Source organism: Triticum aestivum, chromosome 6D, assembly GCF_018294505.1.
Source record: "Triticum aestivum cultivar Chinese Spring chromosome 6D, IWGSC CS RefSeq v2.1, whole genome shotgun sequence".
Lineage (NCBI taxonomy): Eukaryota > Viridiplantae > Streptophyta > Magnoliopsida > Poales > Poaceae > Triticum > Triticum aestivum.
Window position 1 is genome coordinate 98,820,067 of NC_057811.1, and position 6,662 is coordinate 98,826,728.

The following is a 6,662-nucleotide window of genomic DNA, read 5'->3' on the forward strand; positions in this document are numbered from 1 at the left end:
ACGTCATGCTGCAGTGGTGGCGCCGATGAAATGAACTTTTTTTACTCTCACATCACTGTTCAGAAAACATCTAGAATCAAGGACGAATAAGAGGAACACACCAATAAAATATTCCATGCTCAACGTCCAAGCGCATGAGCATTATGCACTTTACGAGATTATGGTTAGTACTAATTAGCACAGCCAGGAGCAACTTTAATCCTTCAAGAAGAAAAGAGCAACTTTACGTAGTCAGCAACCTAGTTACCTGAACTTCTTAAGAACAAAAACAAGGACGATGTAGAGTTAGATTTTCAGAGTGGCAAGTTCCTCCAAATTGCCAAACAAGAATCACTTGTGAAGATAGATGGGTAGTCGCCTTAGTACAAACATGCAGAAGCGGTGGCATCGCAACAAGCAAGGCAACAGAGGGAGAGGAGCAATAGGAACGCCACACCATTGTGATCGATGCTGCTGCGGCTGCACCATTTTGCATTGCCTGAACTTTTCTCTGTGTCTGTCTTGCATGCACACTCCTATGCATACGTATGAAGGTATTGCATTCTGCTTCTAGCTTGGCTTCTGTTAACACCGCATGTGGCTGTCATGTGCACGCGAGCACCACACACGCTACGCCCGTGAACCGGACACAAGCACACATGCGCCGTTGGACTGCACAGGCTCACCGGTCGAACTTCACAGGCTGGATGGAGCTCGTTCTTCCTTCCAGCGGAGTCGCGCCCAGCACCGGCGAGCAAGACCATGCCTCAGGCCAGCTCCGTTGGTCACCAACCAGCAGGATGATACCACGGGCCAAAGACGAACTATGTGTACGCGATGCCGAACTGCAGCCTCCCCGGCTCGTGCGTGCCACTGAGCAACCTCGTTCATGGACCGAGGAGAAGCCACCGGAGCTACTGCCCCATTATTTAAGATCCAAGGAGAACTGAGGAGGAGGAGTATAGAGGAAATGGAGGGATCTCATAGTTAACCTCACCGGCGGGCGCGGCAGGGACGGGGGTCGAGGATGGCTACGGGGTGGGGCGCGGTAGCCTCGGGCGGCAGCGGGAGGCGCGTCCTGACTTCGGGAGGCGGCGGGAGGAGCATGGGGCCCAGGTGGGTCGCCGGCGGGAGGCGCGCCAGAGCCACGGGCGGGGTGCTGTGGCCTCGGGCGGCATTGACAGGCACGACAGCAGCAAGAAAGGGACTGCGGTGGGGAGGCGGCCATGGACTGCGTACCAGGTTGATGGTGCTCCAGGATCCCGGGCGGCGGCGGCGACTGGGATGCGGAGGAGCGTGCGGCCATGGCGGAAGTGCGGCAGGAGGTTCTCGGAGGCGTGGGCGGCGCCCAGCGACCCCGTGCTGGTAGGTCTGGGGGGGCGGCACCTTGGGTAGGTCGGCCGGCGGGAGGAGGCGCGGGGGACAGCGAGGGTGGCGGCGCTCGGGAGAGGGGATCGAGGGAGGTCGGGGTGGGGATCGGGGCAGTGGGTGGGTGGGGTGGTTTTTTCTGTAATCGGTTCAGTGGGGTTATCGGGAGCTGGGGAACACCTCGTGGCTCCTATATATAGGGCGTGTCATGTTTCAAATAATTATTCTAATCCCGAGATTAGAATAGTGCCATCACATATATATATATATGTATAGGACTAAGCTATTCTGTTTCGCGTAACAGAATATTATTCTGTTTCACTACTTGAATTGATGGTTTCAGGCGACTGTACTGATGATTTTCATCACGTCGAACTGATCCTCCTTGATTTTTTTTTGTCGGAAGGGGGCGTGTAATATATCGTTGGAAAGCACTTGACATCTAGATTACAATAATATAGAACCTTTTTTGCAAAATCATCATGGTTTAGGAGCAGTTTTGAAAGAGCCATTTTTCAAAATGGTTTTGAAGAAAACGGTTTTTTCAAAACTGCTCTTAAACCATAATGATTTTGCAAAAAAGTTCTATATTATTGTAATCTAGATGTCAAGAGCTTTCCAACGATATATTACACGCCCTATTCTGATGAACAAAAATCGAGGAGGACAAGTTCGACGCTTCAATTTTCATCAGTATAGCCGCCTGAAACCGTCAGTTCAAGTAGCGAAACAGAATAATATTCTGTTACGCGAAACAGAATAGCCTGGATATATATATATAGGGAAAATCCATCATACCACCCGGTGGTAGTTACCCCACATATCTCATATACCACCATGTGGTACTATATATAATATTTTATTATTTTTAATATGTTCATATACTATATCTAGGATATTTCAAAGCAAGTTACATGAAAAAATTACATATGAGCCCATAATTTTTGTTATATTTGTGAAATACGTACATATTTATACGTAAAAAGAGCATACTCAAAAAATGTACATACTACCTAAAAATTAGTATATATACTACATATCATTGATATATAATACATACAAACGTACATACTCTTGGTTTCGACAGATAGTACATACAACATACAAAACGCAAGTGGTGGTAACTACCACTGCTTGTAGGAAACATTTGTCCACCTAGATGTAAGTCTTTGTAGAGATTCCACTATAAACCGCATACAGATGTATATAGATGTATTTTAAGTTTAGATTCATTAATTTTGCTTCGTATGTAGTCCACCTAGTGGAGTCTCTATAAAGACTTATATTTAGGAACGGAGGGAGGGAGTATATAGTAACACTATTCTGATCAAGGATTAGAATAGTTATTCTGATAACTCCAGCCCTATATAGGCCCGATGAGATGTTCCTGAGATCCGGAGCAACACTAGACCGGCCCATTAGCACGTCGCCGAACGGCCTAATAACCCGGCCACGACCTTCTCTAACCTCCCACGATTCCACCATCCTCCGCCTGCAGTGCCGCCGCTGTCCACCGGCCTCCTCCCGCGAAACTGCCGCTGCCCGCCTCCCACGGAACCACCGCCGGCCTGATCCCGCGGCCCTGCATCCGCCCTTTTGCTGCGGCCACGCGCCTTCCTCCTCCCGCGGCCCTACCCCCGGTCTTCTCCGGCGGCCGCGCGCCGTCCTCCTATCGTTGCCCCGCCACCGACCTCCTCCCGCGGACGCGCCGCCGCCGACCCCCAACAGGATCCCGTGCCTCCACCACCCCCAAGATCCTACGCCGCTGGGCGGGATCCAGCATCCCGCATCCACATCCCGGCGAGCCCAAGCACGCTGTCGGCCGCGTGTACCCGACGCGACACCTCCTGCCTCCCAACATCGCCGCCTACCCCGCCATCACCGCAACCACGCATCGCTCATGCTGGGATCCATCGTGTAGTCCACCTCGTCCGTGTGTGCAGTCCCTCCTTGTCTGCTCGCTTGACAGCAGAGTTGAGACCTCCCTCTCTGCCCCCTCCTCCACCTCACGACGTCCTTGCAGACAATTCATCGAGAGCTAGCAGTTCAATTTGCTCCAGCAATTCAATTTTGTCATGTGCATCACCCAGATGAATATGTCTGTGTTTTGTTTAGTATACATTGAGTAAATTCGGTATTGTTTTTTCAATTCACTCCAGCAATTCTAGTATTTTCAATTTCACGTTTATGTGTACATTGAGAAAGTTAAGTATTGTCGTGGTCGACAATGACCACAACGAGCTAAGTAACTTTGTCCAATTATCTATATGGGTGCATATCTTGTGTTAACTGAAATGCCTCCACGAACAAGAATACTAATTCCATCAGTTTTGAGTACGTGTGATGTGGTCCTCTGTTGTTTCATTCTTCCGGGAAATTCTTGTAGTGTTCTACATCTCCTTGTTATCTTGTAATGGGGCGTGCACTGGTTCTTCCATGAAAATATTTTGTAGCTAGCTGGTAGTGCAACTACTCTCTCGCCTGTGTTGCTTCCTATCCTTCCAGTGCCACTGTAACTACTCTCTCGCCTGTGTTATTGTTCTATGTGATGCCTCTGCTTTGTGTCCACGCCCAACTTGCTGATGTTTGTCTCTCACTAGGTGCTAATTCTCTATCTAATTGATTCTGATCGACAGCAAACAGTGCTCCCAAATCTTCAGAAGGAGCCCCTGATTTTTTATGTCTGAAGTTCAGCTGTACCATGGAGACGCCGTTCGAAAACACTAGCAGGCGACGTACTAACCAGCTGCAGGTCACGGTCTCCTCGACTTGCAGGTCACGCCCTTTACCCATCCGCGTTGTCACCTGCGCCCTACCCATTGTTTTTCTTCAAAAGGTTGAGAGTTCTATTGGGTTAGAAGCCACAACAGAGCAATTAAATTTGTGTTTGCTTTTCAGTAAATGTTCTAGGGCTGAATGTTATCGTACAGTCTTGTTCAAACCGTGATTTTTCTTCAGAAAGTTCAGAGTTCTATTGGGTTAGAAACATGTACAGTTTGTTAGCTTGTTTCAGGTCGTCTAAATCTGGAGTTCTAGACTGTATGATCTACTGGGTTGCCTGCGCTGGTCGTCGAAGCCTACCGAGGTGGTGCCCCACTGTTGCCAGTGTCTCCCTACACCCCTCCTCCACACCACAAGGACGACTGAGATATCAGGTTGTTGTTGTTGCTCTTCTACTACATCTTCAGGTTCAGAAAAGGCAACAACAACGTTTCGCTGTGCGGTGTAGGCTGCGGCGGCAGGACCATTTTCCTCTTGAAATTGTTTTAATTTATGCATTTCTCCTACTGCCAACAGAGGAGAAGAAAGGCCAGCACCGAGCTACTGCTTGTTTTTGCTTGCACAGCCAATTTGTTCGTTGCTAGGAAGAAGACAAAGAGAGAAAATTATGGAGTTAAAGAGATAAAAGAGTAGAGTGCCTACGTGGTGTGGATATGAAACGTGTGGTGTGTGAGAGGATAAGGGATACTATTCAGTGATAAAAATAACTTGTGGTTCAGAGAAAAAGCAACGTTCTATTTACCTAGTGCTCACGATCAGCTATAAAGCTTGAATTTTTTTAACTCTGATTCACACTACAACTTTATAAAAGAATTTGAAATTATTTGCTCTAATATTTTCAATACCTACAGTTCAAAAATAAGAATAGTTTTCAAGATATGAAATACTGGACAACAAAGAAGAAAATAACATTCAAAAAAGTCAAAAACTTCAATGACATAAATAAGCAAATTTCATTCACTCTCTCACTTATAAACACATGGAAAAAACCATGTAAAATTCATGCTGAGAAGTTCATCATTAAAAAAAGATGAAGTTCAAACGAGCACAAAAGGAAGAAAGTATCACGTCACAAAAAATCAGAAAGGAAATTCATCATTAAAAAAAGATGAAGTTCAAACGAGAACAAAAGGAAGAAATTATCACGTCACCAAAAATCAAATAGGAAGTTCATCATTAAAAAAAAGATGAAGTTCAAACAAAAACAAAAGGAAGAATCAAAAGGCAAACTCTGCAAATTTTGTTGCTAGAAGTTCAAGTGATCGGCCCGAGAAAATTTGATAATTCTTGTGAGAGAGGTTCACCGTGTATTTACATGTTCAAAACACAAAAGGATGTTTTTTTGTGGTGTTTTAAATTTGAAACAAAATGCTCTACATTAAAAAGTTTCTCCTATTCAACAAATTTTCAAAGGTGTACAAATATTCTTATTCTGAAGAACGGTTAAGACAAAATGGTGCATGTTGTTCGAAACAAAAGCTTAACCATTATGTTTTAGAAATTCATGTTTTAGATATAAATGCGAAGTTCATGTTTTAGTAATTCATATGTTCACGTGTACCATATACTGAAGAAATTCATCAATGAGAAAAAGGACCGTCTAGGCCATTTCACTGACAACAAAAAAATGCCTTCAAATGTTGCAAGACAAAAAAACAAATCATAGAAAGTGGAAAAAACTATAATTTTGTTTTGTAAAAAGTTAGAGCGGGTCGATGTCTATAAAAACTCAGATTTTTTCCATTACTAAAGAGAAACAAAGAGAAGTCCAACTACTAGAAGTTCACGTACTGCATGGTGTGTGTTTCCTATGAGAAAAAAACAATAAAAAGGCAAAGTCTAAAAGTTTTGTTGCTAGATTTTCAAGTGCTCGGCCCGGGAAAGTTCAAAATTCTTCTGAAGGAGGTTCACCATGTATTTAGATGTCCAAAAACACATACAAAATATGTTATTTTTGGTGTTTTAAAATAATTTTCTCAAACCAGAGAGAAGTTCAAAGTGATAACAACCGGAAGTTCATGTACTGCATGGTGTGTGTTTCGTATGAGAAAAAATACAATAAAAAGGTAAATTTTTTGTTGCTAGAAGTTCAAGTGCTCAACCCGGGAAAGTTCAGAAATTCGTGTGAGAGAGGTTCACAATGTATTCTAAAACTTTCCAAACGGTATTTCCCTCTATTCCAAAGGATATATCATGCTCTATTCCGAAAAGCGGTTAAAACAAATTGGTGTATGTTGTTCAGAATTTAGATTGCAGGACGTCCGACCTCCAATTACATGTTTTAAAATGGCAAGAAATGACGTTCGACCTTAAATTGCGTGTAATTCAACGTATACACAAAAATATGACAGAAGTTCATAGTGAAAACAATGAGAAATTCAAGTACTACAAGGAATGCATTTCAGGTAAGAATAAAAGTATATAAAAATAAAAGCTTAAAAGGTTTGTTGAAAGAAGTTCAAGTGCTTTGTCCGGGGCCGTTCAAAAATTCTTGCGAGAGAGGTTCATCTTGTATTTCCATGTTCGAAAACACA